Source organism: Herpailurus yagouaroundi, unplaced genomic scaffold (genome assembly GCF_014898765.1).
Source record: "Herpailurus yagouaroundi ecotype Mexico unplaced genomic scaffold, PumYag 182, whole genome shotgun sequence".
Lineage (NCBI taxonomy): Eukaryota > Metazoa > Chordata > Mammalia > Carnivora > Felidae > Herpailurus > Herpailurus yagouaroundi.
The window spans coordinates 50,217,295-50,232,516 of NW_024412413.1; positions in this window are offsets into that span (position 1 = coordinate 50,217,295).

Genomic DNA, 15,222 nt, shown 5'->3' on the forward strand with positions numbered 1-15,222 from the left:
AAAGTGTGAGTTGAAAGTCAAAACAAAATGTGGTGGCAGAATTTAAAATTCAAGTATATATAGAAAAGAGTCAAAAGGCATGGAATTCATTTCCACATCTGAGAAGGAAAGCAATTTTTCCAGTAAACTAAAATGTAACTAGTAATAATTTGATTAATATTTTTAAAGGAGTCTAGCAATCGTCCATTAATAAAGGTGGAGTATGCAGAAAAATTGCTTTATTTGTATTATACAATGAATGTATGTCATTAGTAAAAGATTAGAAAATACAGATGAATATAAAGAAAAATGAAAAGAAATATCTTTAAATCATCCAAAAGCCCACTACCCTAGAAGAGAAGAGCAACTGTGGACATCTGGAGGTATATCCACTAAGAATATGTATACTGTTAAGACTTTCTTTTTTTAATGTTTATTCTTTTTGAAAGTGAGAGGGAGGGGCAGAGAGAGAAGGAGACAGAGAATCCAAAGCAGTCTCCATGCTGCACAGAGCTAGACATTGGACTTGATCCCAAAAACTGTGAGAATATGACCTGAACCAAAATCAGGAGTCAGATGTTTAACCAAGTGCGCCTCCCAGGCACCCTAAGAATATGTATACTGTTAACAAGGTGAGTTAGATCCTTCTTATTCTCCCACAATTGAGGCTAAGGGCATTTAAGGATGAAAGTCAATCATCACCTCACAATCTAATATCCAACCTCTTGGGCCAGCCTTCCCCCTGCAGCCTTGCTGGAAAATACCAGTGCAGCACCTAGCACCAATGTCATTTCCTCCCTACCCCACAGTTATATAAGATCAAAAGTAAAAGTAGAAGGATCCTTCTTCCTTTCTCACAGGAAGAAGAGGAGGTTGTTTTCTCCCCATTGAAATTCAATGAGGAAAACTCCAAAATGATCATCACGGAATATTTGGGGGTACCTTTAAGATGAGGCACTGGTATTTTATTCTCCAGCTTGATGATGACTCAGGGACAGACTTATATACATGCTTCCTATATAGGAACAGAACATCAGAGAGTTCTTAGCATTTGGGGGCTTTGGGGATCTAAGACTATGGCACTGTGATTTTAGACATTCTTTCCATTTATGGGGAAAAGATGGTTTGCTTGCCATATGTCCTTTGAAGATTGGAGATGCATTTGGTTTGAAGAGTTCTCAAAGTAGGAGACCCATTATTGGAAGGCTATATCAGTCAGCAGTGCTTGGGTGTAAGATAGATAGAAAGAAGAATGGTTCGACTCCTACCCCATTCTATTTTTTAGGAGCCTGGTAATTTTCCTGGCTCCACACAAAGGATCATGGGAATTTTGAGACAGGAGACTTGAGGCTGCCCAGATGTGTATTTTGAGAGTCATGTAATGAGGTATTCAAGTTTGAGAGGGCCTCGGGGATACATACAGCAAGAGGAACAACAGGAGACACTTCTATTCTGTGAAGGGGCTCTTGAGGAATGGAAAGTGTCAGGTGAAGTCTAATACCTCCCCAAGAAAATCACACTCACAGCCTGTGAGGAGCTCTTCACAACAGTAGAGGTCCCCAATATCACATCAAACCAAACTGAACCAGAACAAAGATAGGGTCTAATTAACATTTAAGTGAGGAGACTTCTGCCAATTCTGTGTATCACCAACACTGAAGGAATTCATGCCTGGGAGAGGAAAGGAAAAAAGAAGTTTTAGCATCTAAACATACTATCATACTCTTTACTTCCTACTCTAAGGAAGCAGGGAAAAGAAATGAGGTTGAGCTTTGAACCAATAATTAAGAAATGCATCTTATATATAAAATTAGGATTTTTCTAGAAACTGGAGGTAACTGAAAATCTATGGAATCTAGCCAAGACTTTATTGAGGGAGCAACAACACACATTTTCATGCCCCAATTGCAAATTATCAATAAGCCTGTGTGTGTGTGTGTGTGTGTGTGTGTGTGTGTGTGTGTGTTCAGGTAATATGCAGGACTAGGTCATGCCAACTCTCCTATTAAAAACAACTAAAAATGCTGAATAACGTTTTTTTAAAGGTTTTTTTTAACCTTAAGAGCATGGAAAAAACATAAATGATTATTAGACTAAAATTTAAATGCAAGAAACAACTCAGAATGGTAAGTCAAGAACAAAGTCTCCTTTTGTCTTGAGGACATTTGCTTAAAACAAAGGAAAACAAGCATAGTTTTTACTGTCTGGAAGGCACAGGGAAGCAGTGGGCCTCCAAAACCTATCCATCCCAGTGTAAAACTTGGATTCCAAACTGCTACACACTTAGTGTAAAGATAAATCATAAGACATTTCCAAACAACTGTTTGTACCACCTTTACGGAAATAAAAAATCAACTTGAAAATATCTGCAAGACAACAGAAATTATAAAAACAGATCATTATAAAACGTGATCCATCAGATTTGGGAAAAAGTAACTGTGTTTAATAGCAGATTAGATAGAGGTGAGGAGAGGACTAGTGAACTAGAAGATAGGTCAAAAGAAATTATCCAAAATGCAGAACACAGTGAGCAAAAAATGAAAAATATGGAAGAGACATTAAAAGTCAAGGAAAACAAAGTGATAAATTGAATATATATTTAATTGGAATTCTAGTGGAGACAAAATAAGACAGAGACATATTTAGATAGATTATGACTGAAATTTTTCTAGAGATGGAAGCCACCAATCAAGCCATTCTAAATGCCCAGTGAATCTTGAGTGGGATAAATAAAAAGAAATTTACACCTAAACACACTAGAGTAAAATTTCAGAAAACCAAGAAAAATCTTAGACACATTTTAAAGTGATTATAACAGCATCAGATATAGTGACTGACTTCTCAAGAGTAATACTAGAAGCCAGAAGATAGGAGAATGATGTGTTGAATATGTTCGAGGGAAAAACTGTCAACAGATTTCATACACAAAACCATCTTTCAACAATGAAGAAAAAATAAAGATATTTTCAGTTCAACAAAAACTGAAAGAATGTGTGACCATTAGACCCTCTAAAAAGAAAATTCTCAAGGAATACTTCAGGCAGAAAGAAAATAATCCAGAGAAAGGTCTGAGATGCAAGAAGAAATGAAGGCAAAAAGAGTGTTAAATAGGGGGTAAATCCAAATGACCATAGAATGTCATGAGCAACAATGATAATGCGTTGGGGATTAATGAAATGATAGCACTAAAATATGCTTAAGAAAACAAAATAAGATCATATAGGGGCTAAATGAAGTTAAAACATTTTAAGGTCAATGACAAAAGTAAAGGTATTTATTAACTTTAGACATTTATAAATTACGTATGTTGTAAATCTAGAGCAAAAACTAAATGAATAAAAATAAAGTAAATAACACTAAACTTGTATAAGAGAAGTCCAAATGAAGCTACATAGAAAAATAAAATAGACATAGGCAGGACAAATTCTTTTTTAAGTAAAAAAATAGATAAAAACCTAAATTTATAAGTAAATACTCTAAATAAAGGATAAAGATGGCCGGAAAAATTCTAATTATATGCTATTTCCTAGGAGGGATATATCTAAAATACAAAAAACACAGAAGTGTTAAAAGTTTAATATATATATATATATATATATATATATATATATATATATATATAAACCATTTAAATACTACAACTCTTCCCTCTAAAAAAGCTGATATAGCAAATTAATATTATAAGAATGTTTTTCAAGACAAAAAAATCATTATCACAGATTAAGATAATAATATAAGAGATATATTGCTTTTTCAAATTGGTATGAAATATTTAATGGGTCAAAATTTATGAATAAAAAATAAACACAGAAAAATTAATAGCTTCATGATCCTAGTAGGAGCCTTTAAACAAATAGATAAGAGTTTAGCATAGAAAGAGAAAATTTGAACAGGATAATTAACACACTTGACATAATGAGCATATATAGAACATAATAACCAGCATCTGCTGAATATATATTATTTTTAAGGGCTCAGGAAACTTTATGAAATTGATTATTGACCCATCAATTTTCAAAGGGTTGAAATCATACATTATAAATTGTCTAACCACATTGCATTTCAACTAGAAAGGAAAATGAGGGAGAGAACCAGAAAATCCTCATAGGTTTGAAAATTTAAAAATATGTTTCTAACAACCATATTGTTTAAAGGAAATTATAATACAAATCAGAAAACATTTTTAACTAAGTGATAATAAAAATACTATATGGAGGGGCATCTTGGTGGCTCAGTCAGTTAAGCTACTGACTTCGGCTCAGGTCATGATCTCACAGTGGGTGGATCCAAGCCCCGCATTGGGCTCTGTGCTGACAGTGCAGAGCCTGGAGCCTGCCTGGGGTTCTGTGTCTCCCTCTCTCTCTGCCCCTCCCCTGCTCATGCTCTGTCTCTCTCCCTGTCAAAAATAAATAAACATTAAAAAAAATTTTTTTTAAGGTGAACTCATAAAAACAGAGAGTAGAATGGTTGTTGCCAGTGGCCAGGGTGGGGAGGTGGTGACTAGGGAGATATTGCTCAAAGGGTACAAACTCCCAGTTATAAGATGAATAAAGTCGGAGGACTAACATACAACAGGGTGAGTGTAGTTAACAATACTGTACTTCATACACTTCAAAATGCTAAGAGAACAGATCTTTAATGTTCTCATCACACACAAAAAACAATAGTAACTATTTGGGATGACAGATGTGTTAACTACCTTTATTGTGATAATCATTTTACAGTATACATGTGTCAAATACTCATGTTGTACATCTTAAACATACACAATGCTACATGTCAGTTATGTCTCAATAAAGCTGGGAGGGGGGGGAAAGAAGACAGAAATCCTGAGTAGTCCTATAACTATTATATAAATTGACTCTATAAGTCAAAATTTTCTACCAAGAAAAGTTAGGACCAAATAACTTCAAAGGTGAGTTTTCCCAAAAATTTGAAGAAGAAATCGTTGAATCTCATGTAAACTCTTAGAAAAAATTTTAAAAAGAGGGAACCCTTGCCAACTCATTTTATTTCAGCAAAACCTTGACACCAGAATCTAAAAGGATAATATAAGAAAAATTATAAACTAATTTCACTCATGAAAAAGTATGCAAAACTCGTAAACAAATATTGGCAAACCAAATCCAGCAATATGCAAAAATATAATCCATCAAGCCAAGAAGCAGAAACAGTATTTAATAAAATTTAGCATCATTTCATGAAAAAATTCTTAGCAATCTATAAATAAAAGGGTGCTTTGTTAATCCACTGACAAAATCAAAAATACCTATTGTATCTACAAAAATACCTATTATATACATGATAGTTAATAGCAACATATTAAAAGTTTTGCTTTTATATTAGAAATGAGTCACCAGAGATGCTTACTATCACTACTTCTATCCCACATTGTAGTGAAGGTCTTCAATATCATAGTAAAGAATAAAATTATGTAAATGGTGAAGAGATCAGGAAAGAAAATACAAAATGGTTATTTTCACAGATATAATGATATACATAGAAAATACCAAAGAATCTACTCACAAATTATTAGAATTAATAGTAGAGTTTAACAAGTTTCCTGTAGACACTGAACATGCAAAACCATATTGTAGTTTCACATATAAATTGTAGTTTTAATACTTAGAGTTGACACCCAGAACAAAAATAAAATTTTCAAAAGCATCAAAAATATGAAGTACCCAGGAATCAACTCAAAAGATGTTCATGCTTCTAAAGGGAAAATTCTAAATTTGATTGAGAGACATTAAAGAAGACCTAACTAAATTGAGAACTATGCCATGTTAATAGACTGAAAGAACTCAATATTCTTTAAAAAATTTTTTTTGTTACATTTATTTATTTTTGAGAGACAGAGAGAGACAGAGCACAAGTAGGGGAGGGGCAGAGAGAGAATGAGACACAGAATCCGAAGCAGGCTCCAGTCTCTGAGCTGTCAGCTGAGAGCTCAATGTGGGGTTCAAACTCACAAACCGTGAGATCATGACTTGAGCCGAAGTCGGATGCACAACCAACTGAGCCACCCAGGCACCCCAAGAACTCAATATTATTAAGGTTTCAATCTACCCTTATGTGATTTATAGCTTCAATAGATGTTTGTGTGTATGTATGTAAGGGGAAAATTTATTAGCTAATATTACATTTATGTAAAAAGCCAAAAGGTTAAAATGGTCATGATCTCTTCAAAAAGAAAAATAAAGTATGAGAATTTCGTGTATCAGATAGCAATATTTAATATAGAAGGTGGGAAAGATACTAAGTCCAGTAGAACAAAAGGGAGTCTAAAAACAGTTGCAAGTATACATACATGGATGCTTGATACATGGCAAAAAGCACTGAAAATCAGTGGGAATGTTTGGAATATTCAATAAATGATGCTAAAACAGTGGTTATCCATATGGGCCAAAAAAGAAAATTAAATCGCTACTTCACATCATATACAAATCAAAGACCTATAGTTGGAAAAACAACAACAACAACAACAACAACAACACAACTAATAGCGCTTTAAAGAGGCAAAATAGGAGAGTATCATCATTTCATGCTTTTGAAGCAGGAAGGTCTTATTTAACTCTACACAAATAGCAATACCATGAAAGAAAATAATTAAAACTAAGAACTTCTATTCACCAAAAACATCATAGAAACAGTGAAAAAAATGAACGCACAGTAGGAAAATATAATTACAACACACACAACTGACAAAAGTATATGCAAAGGTGTAGTATTCATATAAATAATTCATTCAAACATTTGGATTATCTACTATGCAGCAGGCACTGGTCCAGGTAATGGAAATATATTCTAGTAGCAACAGAGACAATAAAGTAGGTAAAATACATGTAGTGTGTTACACAGGGATCAATGCCTAAGGGAAAAAGAACAGCAAAGGGGCATGATATTTGTTGTTGGTAAACATACGCTTACATTATCATTCATTCATAGATGAATGTTCTGAGTCTGAGATAACTTGGGACATGTGTAAGATCTATGTAGGGTTGGGTAAGGTATTCCATCTGCACCCCTTTCCCCCACCCTAGGGTCCCCTGTGCATGTATCTGTACCTTCCCCTGGGCGCACACATATATATTTCCCTCTCCTGCCTGTGGATATACATAACTCCTGAAAAAGAAACAAAGCTTTTACTTTTTAAATGCAAAGATACCTTAGAGAGGTAACACTATACTGAATTCACATTTAATTTCAAATTAGACTTTTTCCCCGAGAAAACGTAAGGAGGAGAGACTAGTAAGAACTGATTTCTGGTGTTGAATGAGTGGAAGGGCTATAGAAACATGCAATGATCATGCAATTTCTCTTACAGTTCCTAGATACCCAGCTAATAAGTGTCTGTCTCCCCCATTGCTGGGAGTGTGTGGTGCACATGCTGGGGCTGGATTTGAGCTAGAGGCTGAAGTTTACTCTAAGTAAATTTACTCTAAGATAGTTTGAGGTGAGACTGTAAAAAGCATCTGTGGGAAGAAATTGCAGAGTTGGAAGAACTATCTGCAGAAACTGAGGCATTTTGCTCATCAGTGCATACCTGAAAGAACTATCTCCCACCACAAGCTCATATATCCTTGGTGTGATGATTTGGGACTGAGGTCATCATAATCGCAATAATAAAGTAGCCACAATCCAAAGCGGGATCAGTTGAGTTTCAGACTGCTGAATCTCTGACATGAGTTGGGGATAACTCAATTTTCAATTCTTTTATTGAATGGTTTGGGTAAAATGTTGCTTTTGTACAAAACACACTTTTATATAAAACAGACTTTTGCATATGTGCATCCTTTCAATTCCTTAGCAAACCAGAAGATACAGTTTAATAACAAAAAGAGGGGGAGGGCCCAAGAATGAGCACAAATACTGAGGAAGCTGGAAAGCAGGAACAGGAAAACATTGAGTAGAGGAAGTTTAGAGGCTTGAAATAAAATTTTGTTTACTGCATAATTTTCCTATGTAAAAATATAGGTCCCAGCTATATCTTCCATTTTCCTGGGTTTGTCACTCTTCTTCTTCCACAATATTCTCCAAACAGCTTCAACTCATGATTTCAAAATGAAGGTAAATACATACGGTGGGCAGTATGGAAAGTTGAAATAATTGGGAACATCCTGTGGTTCCTCCTACTGCTTCCAAATGCCTGAATCATTGCATTTCATACATGGACAGGATCAAGGTCTTTGGAATAATGGTGTCATTATCTGGGATGAATATCCTGAATTTGGGTAATTTCTCACAATTACTCCGCTCTTCCCCTGAAGCAAGAAAAGTGAGGTATAGCTATCATGATTCTGATTCCTGTTTAGTTCTGAAAATCAAGACTTTGAAAATTTGGTATCCCTCTTTCATTAATGTAAACATACCAAGGTCATTGAAAGCCTAGCACAGCATGTCCACATCTATTCCTTGGTACCACTGAGCTGATTTTGATTTGTTTTCATCAGTCTGTGAGATCATTACTATCCTGCTGTATAATTGAATGGTTTTGTATTAGCATCTAGCTTTCTCAAAACGAGTTCACCAACAGGGAGTGAATATTCAGTAGTAACAATCATTTGGGTATATTTCTCCCTAGCAACTCCTCTTATGGAATGTTTGACTTATACTGGAAAGTAAAGTCTCATATTGATAGCTTTTACTAAATCCTCCTTTTCAATTTCCTCCCATCTCTCCATCATAGGTACCAAAAATAAAAACCCAATTTTTGGAATGGATGAGTTAGCATATGGCAGTCTTTCTCTATATGATTGTCCCAAATCTTTGATGTCTATAGTCCTTTCATTTGGGGTTTTTGTATAAAACTGTCATTGACCTTGTAAGTACCAGCTGTCCTCTTGAAATATGAGGCTGGTAATGATGACACACAGGATTGATAATAACAAATGGTAGTTCATATTTCAGCTGAGTTGGGCTTTTATGCTCTGCTATTAGACCCAAAGTATTCCATATGGATAGAAAATATTAAATTATAATTCAATTGGCTAATCTCTTCTTTTTGCTACCAAGCAGGGCATCTGGATAGAAACCTACACTGAGTCTGCTCACAAATCAGGTCAGACAGGGCATTGGGGTTAGGTGGCACTTTTAAACTGAAGATTTGAAGTTCTTGTTTGGGGAGATGAGATTCTTATCTGGGATGGAGATTATTTTACCACGATTCTCAGCTTTGTCATAGATTTTGTGAGGGCAAACTCACAAAAACTGGACTCTTTCATAGTTTGGAATGAAAATGAAGCTAAATCGGGGCCTTGGGAATAGCAAGCCAGCAAGTAAACAAGATAAAAGAGACTTGAGACTCAAAATAAGTCAAATGATTTTGACTGTAAAAGAGAATGTTTCTCTATACTATCTTCAAAGACCGAACTTTGGTCAAGTTAATGACCTTTCTTCTGGTCATTAAGAGATGTTAATACCGCCTTGAAAAAAATTTGCTATGACATGAATATAAAGAGAAACTACAAATGTTTAATTTTTCTTTAACTTTCAAAAAAAAAAAAAAAGACTTTTAAGAATCAAAAGAGAAGTTCCGGGGCGCCTGGGTGGCGCAGTCGGTTAAGCGTCCGACTTCAGCCAGGTCACGATCTCGCGGTCCGTGAGTTCGAGCCCCGCGTCAGGCTCTGGGCTGATGGCTCAGAGCCTGGAGCCTGTTTCCGATTCTGTGTCTCCCTCTCTCTCTGCCCCTCCCCCGTTCATGCTCTGTCTCTCTCTGTCCCAAAAATAAATAAACGTTGGAAAAAAAAAATTTTTTTTTTAAAAAAAGAGAAGTTCCTAAGGGGAATAAGACATAGTATGAAAACAATAATCATCTCCCTGCAAGGATAGACTTTCCCTAGCAGCGATTAGCACCATCAACAGAGCCTTCAGCTGTCAGCTCCTTCAGGAATTGCCCAGCTGCAGAGAGCTACCTCACCTCAGGCCCACAACTTTGGGAGAGATGGTCCACATCCAGTGGCTGATAAAGGTGGGGGTATAGAGACCTAGTCCTTTTGTCTCATTGCAGGACAGCTGGGACCAGCCATTTTAGATCCAGAGGTCAGCCTAGGCAGTCATCAAGCTGCCTCACAGCTCTACTTCACTTTCTCTCAAATCCCACCTCCTTCCCTTTTTGCCACGTGTATAGATCCCAAGAGGCCACACTTAAGAATATTCTACACACTCAGTTTTAGTAACCAACCTGCAACAACAATAAAAGCAATAGAAAATAAAAGTGAAGGATGAATGATATTGTCTCTGAAAACTTCTGATTAGAGTTTTTTGGTCAAGGAAAGAGAAGGAAATTTGGTGTCTGTAGGTGTGTGGGCATGTGTAAGTGCGAGTGGGGTGGAGGGAGCTTCCCATACCATACCAAGCAATTTTAAGATACCAGCAGGATGCCCAGGAATTCAACTCAATTATGACACTATCTACTTGGAGATAGTATCAGATCCCACAGGTCAAGGGTTACAAGACTGCCCCCACTGGGTCCCACTTCAGATGCCAGTCACAAGTCCAGGTTGTCACCTGTTCTTCAGACCAGCTGGTTCCCAAGACTCCCTACTTAGGTTTGACTAATTTATGAGAGTGGCTCACACTAGTAGATTACTGGTTTATTATAAAAGGATGTAACTCAGGAACAGTCAGGTGGAAGAGACGTATAGGGCGAGGTATGGGGAAAAGGTGAGGAGCCTCCACATCTTCTTTAGGTGTACCACTCTCCCCAAATCACATATTTACCAAATTGTGTCCTTTGGGATCTTGTGGAGGTTTTGATTAAATCATCGGCTATTGGTAATCAAACTCGGTCTCCAGCACCTCTCCCCTCCTGAAGGTGGGGAAGAGATACTAATCACTTGGTTGGTTCTCCTGGCAACCAGTCCCCCTAAGTTACCAAAGGGCTTTCCAAAAGTTGTCTCATTACCATAACAAAACGCATCTTTATCACTCTTACCCCAGGAAATTTTGAGGGTTTAGGAGCTGTGAGCCTGGAATTGTAGACAAAGACTAACCATACATGAGAAATATATTTTGGTTATCTGGATGAGCAGATACTCTATTTTTCTTATAAATCACAGTATTTCAGAAATCAACATCCATAGACTCCCGAGCACCTCTGGGTCAGCACCAGGAACTCAGGTGAAGAAGGATCAAGACTTCTGTCTTTGAATGAGTCTCCCTTCTCTCCTGTGCATAGGAGTCTTGTTAGCTCTATTTCTCATTTGCAATTGGGAGCAAATTGTGTGCTCACCTATAGGTCCCCCTTTCCAATAGCCCAAATCTTCAATAGGTCCTCTCCATCAGAGAAGGTTTTTCAAGAGCAGTGGCATGAGAGGGATTCACAGTGAGGAAATTCACCTCCTGTGTGCTAATACATATCTCTTCCTTAAGACCCCTCTACCACGGAATCAACGGTGCACTTGGTCCAAAGGCTAACACTAATGTTTTCCCCAGAAGTGCTCCTATCCAGAAGAAAAAGAAAAACACATGCTTTGATCTGATATAGGAAATAAAATTCTTATGCTTATTTCTGAGTCCTGTCACATGGAACAAGGAAAACAGAAAGAAAAATGTGTGTTTGCCCTCCTTTTATATTAGCACGCCTAGTGACCTTGAGACAGAATACCCAAATATTAAAAGGACAGCCATCTTAGAAATGACTCCAGAAATTGGAAGACTTCACAGAGTGACAGAGAGAAGAGAAGACATTAACTTTTCTATGGAAAGTACAATTAAGTTCTGGAGTTTGCATTGAAAATATGTTAGGCTATATTACACAGTGTTCCCACTAGGAGAAAATTGCCTCTGAAAGAAAGAGGAGGAAGCAAAAGATTATTTTAGAGGAAAATCCTTTTCATTTCAGCAATCAAGTGAAACAGATGGAGAAGGAATTTGTAAAGAGAATTTTTCATTGCAAAAATTTTGGAGTTTTAGTTGTTGTGAATCCCAAATCCAAACTCAAGTATTCTTGCTGTGGATTGAAAGCAAATAATCATCTAATGTTCTAATGCTCTGATTATGGTTTAGTGGTGATGATGATAATGGTAACAAACACTGATAACAGCCATTTTTTAATGTATCAGGCATTATTCTAACCCAAATAAGCAAGTATGTCACGGCCTTCCATACATTTGTTTATGCACTAGAAGTAGTATACAAATTGTTCTCGACACTTAACCTCGTATGTAGATAAATGATACATCTGAATTTCTATTTCAGCAGCTCTACCTTGAATTTCACCAACAACTCTGTACTCCTAATGAGGATTGGTTTTTTTAGTTGTGGTAGGAGGTGAAGGTTTGTACTTCTCTTTCACAGCATTTACAGTAGAATAAACATTTAATAATTTCTCAGAAAATTCTCTTAACTTTATTAAATATACTTGCACTCTTCTTTTGGTAGCCTGCTTGTTGTTTCAATTCAACTCAACGAGCAGTTATTTGTATTTGTGATGTAAAGATGCTGCAAACAGAGAAAAGACATGGGAGGGTCCTCTGCCAAGACACTTGTAGTCAGCTTTAAAGAGAAAAGGCAAACACATGGAATGGGCAGGGAATAAGCCAAGGTAGGGTATCATTAAATGTCACAGTGTTCTAGGAGTTCTGATAAGGAGAGAGACCAGCAATGGCTGGAGCCAGGAGGGGAAAATAAGGTGAAGGGAGTTGATCAATGGCTAAGATAGGTAGAAGGAAGAGAGAGAGGTAGCTGGGTACTCCAGCAAGAGAAACCAATCGCAATGAGCCCCATGTGGTCGGAGCCCAGAATTTTCCCTTTCTGGGAGGATAAAATACCTTTGCTGAGAATTCTAATTCTTCACAACACAAGATGCCAGATCATTAAAGATAATAGTTAACATATTACTTGTTGATAATTCAGAACAATAAGAGCAAATATAGCATGTGTGTATTATCCTCACTTTTTAAGGGAAAAATATAAATCCAGATTAACCTTTTGTATGTTAGAATAACTCATTAATATTTTAATTAGTGAAGATATTGAAATAAATTTTTTTAGAGTTGCTTTGCTGTGCCTAGGTGGCTCAGTCGGTTAAGCGTCCGACTTCGGCTCAGGTCACGATCTCACGGTCTGTGAGTTCAAGCCCCGCGTCAGGGCTCTGTGCTCACAGCTTGGAGCCTGAAGCCTGCTTTGGATTCTGTGTCTCCCTCTCTCTCTGCCCCTCCCCTGCTCATGCTCTGTCTCTCTCTGTCTCAAAAATAAATAAAAGCATTAAAAAAAAAAGTTGCTTTTTGTGTCTGCTATTGTTTAATAAAATTTGAATAGATCTAGAATCATAGGTCATTAGTTGCTTCCTCCTTTGGGCTTCCACAGCATTTTGTATTTAAATCTTTTTTCACCTTAATTATATTGTGCAGAGTTTTGTTTTGTTTTGTTTTGTTTTAACTGACTTCCATTTAACCAGGTTGCCAAAGTAGATGACGCTCTCCATTCTGCCTATAAAACGTGCTGACTGATGCTTAGGACATTTAGTGCTTGAAGATTCTGCTCTTCAATATGCCTTCATATACTCACACCAGTCGAGCTATTTGTTTATGAAGAGTCAGTTGGGGGCTGTCTGGGTGGCTCAGTCAGGTAAGCTTCTGACTTCAGCTCAGATCATGAACTCATAGGTTCACGAGTTTGAGCCCCACATCGGGCTCTCTGCTGTCAGCACAGAGCCTGCTTCAGATCCTCTGTGCCCCTCTCTCTACTCCTCCTCCACTCATGCACACACACTTTCTCTCTCTCAAAAATAAGCATTAAAAAAAGAGAGTCAGTTGGGTTGGTTCCCAAAGTTCTTTAATCCAACTGTACTTCTATTGATAAAGGCAAGTAACTAAAAATTTCTATTAAAATAGATCTAAGTGATACAACTATAAAAAACTGGTTGTGGGGTGCCTGGGTGGCTCAGTCGGTTGGGCGTCCAGCCTCAGCTCAGGTCATGTTCTCACGGTTTGTGGTTCGAGCCCCGTGTCGGCTCTGTGCTGACAGCTCAGAACCTGAAGCTTGCTTCCGATTCTGTGTCTCCCTCTCTCTGGCCCTCCCCCGCTCATACTCTGTCTCACTCTCTCTCTCAAAAATAAATATTTAAAAATTTTTAAAACAAAACAAAAAACTGGTTGAAGGGATCAGACATGATTCTGCACTCAGATTGATGGCAGGTGCCTTTAAATTCCTGCTCCCCTTGAAAGAATTTGAAATTAAATGTAATTTACTCACCAAGCAATGGGCCCATAGTTTTGTGACTCTACATCAAAATATTGGTGAATTAACATACATTCATTTGTATTGAGAAAAAAACAATTGTAGTATATGTGTATCATACTTTAAGTGTCTGGTTTCAATCTATTTTTTTCTATTCACTGACCAACCACTAGTCCCCATTACAAATAGGAATCTACTATCTTGTGGTATTTGGTTTATGAGCTTCCATGTGGTTGAGGCAACCACAAGTTCCAGTTCTGACTTGACTGAGTGGTCCCAGTGCCAGAACACTGGAGATGGGAGATCACAGATTCCAGTGGGCTACAAGAGGACCAAGACAAGCAGGGGTTCGTAGCTTTGGAACATCATAAACTGGTAACATTTTAGTAACATTTTGTTAAGTAAAAGCATTAAAGAAGGCTACTGTGTGTTATCACCAATATTTTTTAGGACAATTTTAATCATCAAAAAAAGTTGAACATTAGCTAATGGACATTCCTTTAAATGTAGTATTATTGGGGCACCTGGGTGGTTCAGTCAGTTAAGCATCCAACTTTGGTTCAGGTCATGATCTCACAGTTCACGAGTTCGAGCCCCCTTGTGGGGCTTTGCACTGACAGCTCAGACAGAGCCTGCAACATGCTTCAGATTCTGTGTCTCCCTCTCTCTCTGCCCCTCCCCCTGCTCTTTCTCTCTCTAAATAAACATTTAAAAAAATAAAAAAAGTAATAAGTATGGTATTACTTTGTATGATTCAAAACTCACTACACTGGGGGTGCCTGAGAGGCTCAGTCAGTTAAGCGTCCCACTCTTGGTTTCAGCTCAGGTCATGATCTCACAATTGGTGAGTTCAACAGTGCAAAGTCTGCTTGGGATCCTCTCTCTCTCCCTGTCTCTGCCCTTCTCACTCTCTCTCTCTCTCTCTCTCTCTTTTACTATCTCTCAAAATAAATAAACTTTAAAAACAAAACAAAAACTCACAAAATTGTCCCTATTTTGTATACTTTGCCTCAATTATATTATACCTTCATTTGCAGTCTGCACTGATTCAAAGACCAG